Source organism: Mastomys coucha, unplaced genomic scaffold, assembly GCF_008632895.1.
Source record: "Mastomys coucha isolate ucsf_1 unplaced genomic scaffold, UCSF_Mcou_1 pScaffold15, whole genome shotgun sequence".
Taxonomy (NCBI): Eukaryota; Metazoa; Chordata; class Mammalia; order Rodentia; family Muridae; genus Mastomys; species Mastomys coucha.
The window spans coordinates 81180582-81192878 of record NW_022196897.1 but is presented as its reverse complement, the minus strand read 5'-3'; the positions used below and the strand labels follow the sequence as shown (position 1 = coordinate 81192878).

The 12297-nt window shown below is 40.6% G+C and overlaps 1 long non-coding RNA gene across 1 annotated transcript in view; it reads left to right on the top strand.

Moving 5' to 3' along the window:
• LOC116092247 overlaps positions 1-7988 on the top strand; it is a 29082-nt gene extending 21094 nt beyond the window's left edge. Inside the window, exon 4 of the long non-coding RNA XR_004119174.1 lies at positions 7751-7988. This is a non-coding gene — a long non-coding RNA (uncharacterized LOC116092247). The remainder of the gene's footprint in view (positions 1-7750) is intronic.
• Positions 7989-12297: the final 4309 nt, after the last annotated feature.

The window sequence follows — 12297 nt, the reverse complement described above, 5'->3', positions numbered from 1 at the left end:
TAGCTCTGTAGCCCATTTTTTAATAGGGTTATTTGGTTCTCTGGTGTCTAACTTCTTGAGTTCTTTGTGATCTTTACCAACCCATTGTCTTTCTAACAGAGCTCTTCTCTAAGGAAGAGAGACTGGAATCAGAGGCCAGAATACCCTAGTAAAAGAAGAAAAATCAGCAATATGGACAAAAATTTTTTTTTTTTTTTTTTAGTTTCATCTGTGTTATTGTGAAAAAATAACCTGACAAAAACAACTTGGGGAATAAACAGCTTACTGGAACTCACAATTCCAGGTCCTAATCTTTTGTGTGCAGAAGTCAAGGGAGCAGGAACTTGACAAAGCTGGTCATCTACAGTCAAGAGCAGAGAAAAATGAACACATGCATGCTTCCTTGCTTGCTTGTCCTCAACTGGACTTCTCAGCTCTTATACAGGTCAGGACTCTTGCCACCTGAAATAGTCTGAGTCTTCCCACATTAATTAACCTAATTAAGATAATCCAAAGAGACACTCATAGGCCAATCCACTGTAGGCCATCCTCCATTGAGGCTTTCCCGGTTATTCTATATTTCATCATGTTGGCAATCAAAGTTGACTAGCATAGCCATCATGTTGAAAGGCAAAGTGAGCAGTAAATATCATAGCAAAATGATATTTACTGTCTAGATACACATTGTTTTCTGGTACAAATAAGTTAAATAAAGCTGTGCAGTGGTGGCACATACCTTTAATCTCAGTACTTGGGAGGCAGAGGCAAGTGGATTTCTGAGTTCAAGGATAACCTGGTCTACAGAGTGAGTTCCAGGACAGCCAGGATTATACAGAGAAACCCTGTCTCAAACAAACAAACAAACAAAAAATCAACCAACCAAACAAACGAAAAAAAAGAGTTAAATAATCTAATGTTATAAGGCATTGGGGTGATTTCCCACAGAACTTACTCAGAACAAAAGAGTTTCCTTCCTTTGTTTATTTTATGATGTGCAGAGGGGTTCAGTGTAATGCTAGCATGACTTACACAAGAGAGATACTCCTGAAGGACCACCTTCCTCAAGTACCTTTCCAACAGAGATGATTTACTTAGGTCCCATATCACAGGAACAAAGCAGTGTGCAGTAGCATCCTCCACTGTCCCTGTAAGACCGAAGGAGTTGGAAGTAGCAGGCATTGAATTTCCTTAAACTTCTTACAACTGTCACATTATAAGTTAGACCAGCGTGGTACTGATTATTTTATTTACCCACCACAGAAATCCATCCTTCCTGAGATACACTTTTGAACTTCCCCCAAACAGCACATCTCACTTAGAAAGGCACCATCAGCATCCTCTCACAAGAATTTAGATAACTCCTTAATTTGAGGAAGGCTAGGGATTCTTACTGTTGAGGCAATTATGTAAGGAGACTAGATAGATGTCTCTAAACTAAATGATTGGATAATATTATAAAGCCTCATCTTCTCCACAAGCTATTCCAGGCATCTGTTATTATACAGAATTTTCTGATAAAATAGAGGAAAACTAAAGGACAAAAAATTTCCCCAGGTATGCAACAAGGAATACGTAAAAAGCCCCTAGATTTTCAGTTATGATGATGCAAAGATCTAGTTTTCTCCTTTGGGTCTGTATACTTTGTAAGAAAGGTGATAGGGTCGGGAAATAACAGAGGGCCAGCTTTTTAACTAAACCAAAGCAGCATTTTTAGAGATTCTGAACATTTGGCAAGTGGAGAGGAGAAATAAATTATACAAATGTACTGTGAATAACAATTTTAATATTTAAAAATTCTTCCTACAGGAACTTTACATCTCCCCAGGTCTCAATGGGGAGGCTAATGGGAAAGCTCTGCATCTGATTTACATAGGTCTGTGCCCTGGCCCCAACATGCACTTCGAGTCTATGGATGTTTCTACTTGCAAAGCAACCATGGAGGGTCTTTTGGGTCACCATCTTGAAAATCTTAGGCACTGGAATCTGATGCCCAAATATTGAACAATGAACATGGCTTCTGATTCTTGGAAGCAGACACATGCACACCCGCACACATGCAATTTTCTTTTTTAGTGTTTGTTTGTTAAAACAAAACTTAAAAGAAGTTGGTGACAGAAATAAGCCATATATTATACAAAACTAAGTCAACAGGAAAGAGATGGGAATAAACAAGGTGTTTGCATAAGGTTTCTGACATTGTTTGGAAATAAATTATACATAAAATGCAGTAAAGATGAAAGGGTAATAACTGATAAAAGCAATAAATGTTTACTGAGAATATGTGGTGAGTAAGCTGTGTGCACACATACACAAGTGCACACATACACAAGTGCACACATACACAAGTGCATACATACATACCTGCATACATACACATGTGCACACATACACACGTGCACACACAAATAATCTATCACCCCATATCTTTCCTTCTGTCTCCCTGTACCCTCTCCTTTCCTGTTTCTTCTCCCCCGTCTCTCTTAGCAAGTAGACTGAAAAACAGTGCAAACAATTCTAAATTGTTTCTAAGTCTGAGTGCCTATGTAAAGATAAGGGTAAACATGGGTGTCACCCTGAAGCTGGAACTTGTCTTGAAGATCTCTGAGGATTGACATTTTACCCTTAAAAATCCTCTTTTTCCTTCCCTTTAGTTCCCTCTAGGAGGCACATACACATGTTTCACTGTTCTCTTCTGAAGTCCCTCCCCCAACACCTTTCATACACTATCACCTTTTGCCAAGCCTAACCCAAAGCCTGCTCCCATTCAGTGATCTAGCTCTCAAAGCAACCTTGCAGCCAATAACAGAACATGGAATTGACCCACAGAACTTATTCCCAGAAGCACCAACAATGTACCTACCAGATGCTGGATGCAGCTAATGTTTGTGACAGAATGAAAGTTTCACCTGTTCACTTCTTCCCATTGCCAATGTGAAGATGCACTGCTGTTCCCATTTGACAGAAGCCAACATTGCTCCAAAATGAACCCATCACATGAAGCTGCAATGTTACAGATGCTAAATCCACATCCAAAGCACATGTTCTTTCCTCTAATCCTTCACAATTATAAAGCAATCCCACTTCACATTGTTCTATTCTCATTTTTAACAAGTATTAGTCACAGAAATTAGTTCCAGATATTAGAAACAGATATTAATTTACATGTATTTATAAAAGAGAAAGCTAATCCTTAGCAAAATTAAGCAACTTGTCTAAATTCTCACAGCATACACAAAGGAGGTAACAATCAAACATGCTTACCAGTAAATCAATTCTGCATGAAGAAGTTCTTGATTCTTCACATCAGCCTTTCCTGCTACATGGGATTGTGAATGTGGTGGATAGAGGTCAGGGTCTTGTGGTTCTTCAATTTAGAGAAGTCACCTTTACCAGATACTTAGGAAACTGGGGAGAAGTTCTGTGGGCCAATTTCATGTTCTCTTATTGGCTGCAAGGTTGCTTTGAGAGCTAGATGACTGACTGGGACTGAGCTTTGGGTTAGGCTCAGGAAATAGTGGTATATGGGGGAGGGACTTCAGAAGAGAACAGTGAAACACGTGTATGTGCTTCCCAGAGGAAACTAAAGGGAAGGAAGAAGAGGACTTTTAGGGGTAGAATGTCAATTCTCAGAGGGCTTCCAAACAAGTTCCAGCTTCAGGGTCATCCTCTTAATATGACTGAAGTATAAGTTTTACTTATTTGCCCTTTCCCCTGTACACATACCCTGAAGGGAAAGAAAATAAATGTACTTTCATATTCATGCCTCACTCAGGCATTAATTAAAACCCAGTGCATGGGTAAAAATCAAAGAACTGTGACCTCACAGGCCCTTCAGCTTGCATAGGCCCGCAGGCAAAACAGCACAAAGAAGCAGAGAGCATCTAAGGACACAGTACAGGACAAAGCGGGAGGCGGGAAGTGGGTGTTGGGTGACAGTTTGTACAACAGAAAACCTTAGGGGACCTGGATGCACTCGATTTTTTATTATTGCCTTGTATTAAAACTGAAGCAGCAAGTTCCTTCATGTGGTTCATTTCAGAAACACTGTAGAAAACCTCACACATTATCCGAGTCTAAAATAAAACTCACCATAAGACCAGGACCAGGAGAAGTCTATCAGTTCATTGGAAGGTAGGCACGCCAGATCATGGCAAGGATGGAAATCGTAAGCTGAGAGCTTTATGAGCCCACCAATCAGTTTCAAGCATTGTTCTCAGCCTAGAGAACACATCCAGCCTGTGATTTATGGCACATGAGAAGCTCTGAAGCAATGTTGCAAATGGAGACCCAGAGAAGGGGCTCTTCTATCACAGTAATAAATTCATGCTCCCAGATTCATTTAAGCCTGAGTTTTTAATTCTCTACCCCTTACCTAGTACAATTAAGGCCTGAATTAATTACAAAAGGGGTAAACAAAGAGATGTATTGTTTCACAGGCATGCAAAATCTAGCTCACTGCCCTACATTAATACTACTTAACAAATATATCTTCAGCTCAGGCATAAAAAAAATATCTCCTAATTTTCTGGTTCTAGCTGGTCTCCTTCAATAATTCTTACAAGAAACTGTCTTTTTACTACTGCCCCATGATTTTTTCTTTGGATATATCATATCTTAAAGGCTTGAGAGTAGATAAATGCATAAATAGTACTCTAGGGAATAATTGAATAGGTTTTTTGGTTTTGTTTTTGTTTTTCTGGAATGAAAATGGAGATCCTCAATACATCATAATGAAAATACATTCATGCTTGATTTTAGAAAACACAAGTTCCATAGACTATATTTTTGTCACCTTAGTAGATTGTAGATAGTAGATTGTCACAAATATGGGAAACTTAGATTTATTGCAGATACACTAATCTCAAAAATATATAAATCGAAAGGCATGTTGTAAAACTGGAAAAGTTGAAGTGCCATCAGAAGAGGTAAGTTCTCCTCCAGGAAAGAAATCCTACTTAAAATAAACATCACTGTAGTCTTGAGTTCCAAATGTGAACTTGACTGAGTTCTTTCTTATAAGTTACCCTTAGTCTATAAGTCCTTCCCTAGATGTCATGGGAGAGATGATATCATTCAATGGGGTTACTTATAAAAAGTGTTCTGGGAAGCACTGACCAAAAACAAAACAAAAATCTCTCCAAACAACTTTGAGCCATATTATTATTATTATTATTATTATTATTATTATTATTATTATTATTTACTTATTCATTTTACATCCTGCTCACTACTCCTTTACTGATCACCCCTCCTACAATCCTCTCCCAATTCTCCCTCCCCTTCTTCTATGAATGGGTGGGGACCCGCCCAACCCTGGCACATCAAACTTCTGTGACGTTAGGCACATCCTCTCCCACTGAGGCCAGACAAGGCAACCCAGCTAGAATAATATATACCATGTACAGGCATCAACTTTTGGGATAGCCCCCATTCCAGTTGTTCAGGACTCACATGAAGACTGAGCCACACATCAGCTATATAGGTGTGGAGAGGTCTAAATCCAGACTGTATATGTTCTTTGGTGGTAGGCCAGACTCTGAGAGCCCCAAGGTCCAGGTTGATTGATTCTGTTGGTGTTCCTGTGGAGTTACCTTCTAATCAAGGGTCATTTCTTAACCTTGAAGTCTTGGCAGAATGTTTTAAGATTTTGTAACAGTCCAGTCTGCGAAAGTGGTGAAGAAATTGGGTATGTAGAAGAATGCAAATCGATCTATTCCTATCTCCTTGTACAAAGCTCAAGTCCAAGTGGATCAAGGACCTCCACATAATGCCAGATACACTGAAACTAATAGAAAATAAAGTGGGGAAGAGCCTCAATAATATAGGCACAGAGGAAAATTTCCTGAACAGAACACGAATACCTTATGCTCTAAGATTAAGAATTGACAAATGGACCTCATGAAATTTCAAAGCTTCTGTAAGGCAAAGGACACTGTCAATAGGATAAAAAGGCAACCAACAAATTGGGAAAAGATCTTTACCAACTCTATATCTGATAGAGGGCTAATATCCAATATATACAAAGAACTCAAGAAGTTAGACTCCAGAGAAACAAATAACTCTATTAAAAAATGGGATACAGAACTAAAGAAAGAATTCTCAACCGACGAATACCAAATGGCTGAGAAGCACCTAAAGAAATGTTCAACATAGTTAGTCATCGGGGAAATGCAAAGCAAAACAACCCTGAGATTCCACCTTACACCAGTCAGAATGGCTAGGATAAAAAACTCAGGTGACAGCAGATGCTGGAGAGGTTGTGGAGAAAGAGAAACATTACTTCATTGCTGGTGGGACTGCCAGCTGGTACAACCACTCTGGAAATCAGTTTGGTGGTTCCTCCAGAAATTTGACATAGTACTAACAGAGGACCCAGCTATACCACTCCTAGACATATACCCAGAAGATGCTCCAACATGTAATAAGGACACATGCTCCACTATGTTCATAACAGCCTTATTTATAATAGCCAGAAACTGGAAACAATCCAGATGTCCCTCAACAGAGGAATGGATACAGAAAATGTGGTACATCTACACAATGGAGTACTACTCAGCTATTAAAAATAATGAATTTATGAAATTCTTGGGGAAATAGATGGATCTGGAGAATATCATCCTGAGTGAGGTAACCCAATCACAAAAGAACACATATGGTATGCATTCTCTGATAAGTGGATATTAGCCCAGAAGATCCAAATACACAAAGTACAACCACAAACCATAAGAAACTCAAGAAGAAAGAAGACCAAAGTATGGACACTTCATTCTTTATTAAAAGGGGGAACAAAATACCCATGGAAGGAGTTGTAGAGACTAACTATGGAGCAGAGACTAAAGGAAGGACAATTCAGAGACTGCTCCACCTGGTAATCCTTCCCATATTGTCATCAAATCTAGACACTACTGTGGATGCCAGCAAGTGCTAGATGACAGGAGCCTGATATAGCTGTCTCCTGAGAGGCTCTGACAGTACCTGACTAATACAGAAGTAGAAGCTCACAGCCATCCATTGGACTGAGTACAGTGTCCCCAATGAAGGAGTTAGAGAAAGGACCCAAGGAGCTGAAGGGTTTGCAGCCCATTAGGATGAACAAAATTAAGAACTAACTAGTACCCTCAGAGCTCCCAGGGACTAAAACTCCAACCAAAGAATACACATGGTGGGACTCATGGCTCCAGCAGCATATGTATAGCAGAGGACCACCAAGTCTGTCATCAATGGGAGGAGAGGCCCTTGGGCTTGTGAAAGTTCTATGCCCCAGTGTAGGGGAATGCCAGGGCCAGTAAGCAGGAGAGGGTGGTCTGGTGAGCAGGGGGAGGAGGGAGGAAACAGGGTTTTGTTTTGTTTTGTTTTGTTTGGAGGGGAACCTGGGAAAGGAGATATTGTACATAAAGAAACATCTAATAAAAAATAAATAAATTACATGGTATGTTCAAAAAAAGAATTTCCTATATGTATATAATGTATTATTTTCATATCTACCTATTTATTTTCTTCCTTAACTTCCCCATATACTCCTCCCATCTTCATGTTGTTTTTGTTCCTTGTATACCACACTCCATTCAAACAGGACTGTGTGTATGTGCATGGATGTAAGGTTACCCACTGGTCTATGCACAGCCTATTAGTGGTCTCATCCCTAAAGAAAAATGACAATCCTCCCACAAGTAGCCTTCAACTGCCAATAGCTTCTCAGTGGATATGAATGGGGCCCCTTTTGCTTCAATCTCTAAATGATATATTTTTTTAAACCACTCCTCCCTGCCAGAGTTCATGTTGCATCACAGAAGAGGAGGCAGAGAGAGTATAAGAACAAGAGGCCAGGAAGATCGACTACCTGAACAAGACTGACAAGCGATCAAGCCAGTCAAAATTTCAACAGATTCTTAAAAGCAACTGTGCCCAACTCCATGAGGGTAGCATACTCTTAACTGGAAAGGAATTGTGGGGAAACTGGTGCAGGCAAATTGTCCAGTGGGGATGAATAGAAGTTTCCTATTATTGCAGAGTAGACTGCCATAAAGTTCGGAGCAGCTTTAAGTAACACAATCTATTATCTCACATACATCAGTGTCACATGGTAAGTGTTTTGAGTCTGAGAGTGGCTAAGGTTCGTAATTTTAAGGATGTTTCCATATGTTGAGAGGGATATATTCTTACCCAAAGCCTTCACTAGAATGGACTCTACTTTTACAGTGATTCATGATCTTTGCAATATTTATTTCCCTGTAGATAAAAGATAGACTCTGGATTCTTCTTATGTTAGGATGAAGGTGGCTATCGATGTTGGATACTACCTGCAATTGATAGAAGCCATGTGGGCTTTTCCAGCATGCTCACTTACTTTGTCAAACATCTAGTGTCAATGTGCTGAGATGGAATCTTATCAATATAACATAAGCATAGGAGAGGTTTTAAAGTAGACTGTGACCATCAATATTAATTGTCAGCCTACAAGATCTAAAGTCACCAAGGAGATAAACCTCTGATCATGTCTGAAAGGGAGTTTCTAGAGTGAGTAAATTTATATGTGAGGACAGTGTAAATGTAGGTTCCATCATTCCATGGGCTGTTGCCCTGGACTGAATAAAGAAGAGACCATGATCTGAGCATCAGTGTGGTGTTTCTGTGCTTCCTATCTGTGAATGCCATGCAAGCAGCTGCCTCACACTCCTGTACCCTGAGCTGGAATCAATCTTTCCTTCATTTTATCAGGTATTTTGTCACATCAAGAAAGTAAGAAATACAGAGACTTTTGCCAAAGTATATTGGTTACAAAAGTTACAGAAGCCACTTGTACCTGAGGAGGTAAGATCATTCAAGAATGTATATATCAAAGACTAACTCCAGCTTGTGACATTAGACTAATGATAAATGTGACATCAAGTGACACAAGCAGTATATGCAATCTATACAAGGCCCTGGTCATGCATGGCAAACTTACCCTAACTATACCTCCTATATACTATAAAATATACTATATTGTATCACAAAGGATCAAGCCTATTTATATTCTTGAATTGAAGCTCATTTCAATCTTTCAGAGAACTAATCTCTCTCCTTAGAATGTCTCATTTTTTTAAATGATAATACTTTCTCTGAATTCTTGATATCTGTATGGTAATCAGACTAAACATTCAAACAAAATTTTGAGTGACTGGCTCTTTCTGTATAGTGCCTGTAACTGTAGCTTCATGAAAAAGCATCATAATAGAGTGTCTCAGTCAGACCACCAAGGTATAGTCGTAATATAAGCAAGGGCTTTAATGCCTTTAAGGTCACTTGAATTCAATGAAAGTATATTCAAGTATTTAAATTGACTTTTTAAATTAATCATTCCATACATTTACATCTCAAATAATATCTCACTTCCCAGTTACCCTCCACAAGCCTCCATTCCACATCTGCCCTCTCCTCCCTCCCCATGCCTCTATGAGGGTGCTTCCCCACCCATCCACCCTCTCCTGCCCCACTGCTCCTACATCCCTTTGCTCTGGGGCATCATACCTCCACAGGACTAAGGGCCTCCCTTCCCATTGATGTCAGACAAAACCTTCCTCTGCTACATATATATGGAGCCATGGATTCCTCTCTGTATACTCCTTGGTTGGTGGTCTACTCCCAGGAAGCACTGGGTGGTCAAGCCAGCTGATGTTGTTCTTCCTATGGGGTTGCAATCCCCCTCTGCTTCTCTAGTCCTTCTGCCAGCCCCCCACCAGGGTCCCTCAGCTCAGTCTGATGATTGGCTCCCAGGATCCACATCTGCATTGGTCAGTTGCTGGCTGAACTTCCTAAGGAACAGCCACTCAGGTCCCTGTCAGCAAGCACATCTTGGCAATTGCAATGGTGGTGTCTGGGTTTGGTGTCTGCAGACAGGATGGATCCCAGGTGGGGAAGTCCCTGGATGACCCTTCCTTCAGTTTCTCCTCCATTTTTTGTTCCTATTCTTCCTTTGGACTGGAACATTTCTGGGTTAAAAACTTTTAGATGGGTAGGTGGCCCTATTCCTCTACCAGGGGCTGTGCCTCTCTTCTGGAGGTGTTCTCTACAGGTTCTACCTCTCCTTCTCTGCGCATTTCGTCTAAAGTCATCTCTGTTGGGTCCTGGGAGCCTCTTGTTTCCCTGGCATCTGGAACTCTCCAGTGGCTTTTTTATCTTTAAACTTTTTTATGATCCAGTTGATATCCTCTCCCATTCCTCCCTCCAACAGCTCTTCATCCCATTCTTCCTCCCCATTCTCTGAGAGGATGGCCCACATACCCCCTCCCCTCCCACAACAAACATACACGTGCACACACACACACACACACACACACACACACACACACACACACACAGCCAGGCCTCTCCTTTCTCTGGTGCCTTATGTCTCTCTAGGGTTAGGCGAGTCTTCTCTCACTGAGGTCAGACTAGGAAGTCCTCTGCTATGCATATGTTGGGGACCTTGGACCAGCTAGTGTATGCTGCCTGGTTGGTGGCTCAGTGTCTGAGGTATCTCAGAGATCCAAGTTAGTTGAGACTGCTAGTCTTCCTATGGGTTCTTCCTAAGACATTGCCCTCCTCTATGAAGGGTCCCTAGCTTCTGAGCTTCTGTCTATTGGTTGGGTGTAAGTATCTGCTTCTGTCTCGGTCAGCTGCTTGTTGGACCATTCAGAGGGCAGCCATGCTAGACTCCCGTCTGTAGGTACATCATAACATCAGTAATAGTGTCAGGCCTTGGAGCCTGCCTTTGAGATGGGTCCCAATTTGGGCTGTTTGCTGGACCTTTCCCTCAGTCTCCTCTCCATTTTTATCCCTGCAGTTCTTTTAGTGAGTGAGAGTTTTTGACTGTGGGATGGCAATCCCATCCCTCCACTTGAAGCCCTGTCTTTCTACTGTAGGTAGGTTCTACATGTCTCGTCTCCCCACTGTTGGACATTTCATCTAATGTCCAATTTCATCTAATCTTGAGTCTTGAGATTATCTCACCTCCTGGGTCTGATACATTCTAGGAGCCCTTCCTCTCCCCATCTCCTACCTCCTAAGGTTGTGTATTTCCATTCATTATGCTGGCCCCTGGGGCTTAACTGCTTGAGTGATTGATTCCCTTATTCCTTTTATTCCCTGATGTTTCTATCCCTCCTTCCCATTCTGGAAAGACATGAAGAACACGGTCCATTAGATGCTAGGAATATTGTAGTCCATGTAACAAACAATATCCCTGTCTTCCAATTACTTCCAATTGATTAGAAAATAGAGACAAGCTAAGAGATACAATAAGCAGAATTCAGAAAGGAGCAAACAAGGAACAGAAACATCTTAAATGTGCTTGCCAGAAATAATGACAAGACAAACAACATCTGTAAGTGGGAATATGGAGGAGCAACTGCAAACTTGGAAATGGTCTGTGATGATGGAAAGCCTGTGAGAATTCCAGCAGCAGAGAAACAGCTAAAGTATTCAGGGAACTAAAAGTGTTGTGATAATTTAGTAGGATGACAGAATATGCCAGTCACTTTAGTCTTTGATAGCTTGAATAACAGGAAAAGCAGAGGTATACAGTGTTAGGATTAGAGATCATTACACTTCACTTCAGAGAGCTGTGGGTTGATTTTTTGTGGGTAGAAGGTGTCAGTTTTTTCATGAAGGAAGCATAGACTTATAAAACCTGCATTAGAAATTTCAGTAGTGAGGAGTATAACATAGACCTGTAGGGATTCCTAGACAACTTTAAAGATAAGTTTGGCTCCCTGGTCTTCTCTAGTGTCACCCAGTGTGACTGGGACGTGGAGCAAGTCAGGACAAGCCATTGGGCAGAATATTCGATGTGTTCAGATATTATTTTTATGCAACCTCAAATTATGTATACATATATATTATATAACATATCATATAATATATATAATTATACTTACCATTGTTTAAAATTCTAGTTACATAATTTTATCCCCTCCCTCTCCTACCTCTTTGTCACACATGGACAGCTCTTCCCCTTTCCCCCTCTCTCAGACTCATGGTTCAGCTCCAACATTTAAAAGTTGTGTCATCCCCACATCTGCCCCCCATTCCCCACCCCTTCCTCTCTCCCACCATCTTCCCTCACTCCCTCTACCTCCTACTGCTATTTTTTCTCCCTTCTAAGGGTTATTCAAACATCTTTGCTTTGGCCTTCCTTCTTGTTTAACTTCTTTGAGTCTGTCAGATGAATCATGGGTATTCTGTACTTTTTAGCTAATATTCACTTATTAGTGAGTGCATACTATGATTGTCCTTTTGAGTCTCAATCACCTCACTCAGGATGATATTTTCTAGTTCCATCCATTATTCTGAAAAATT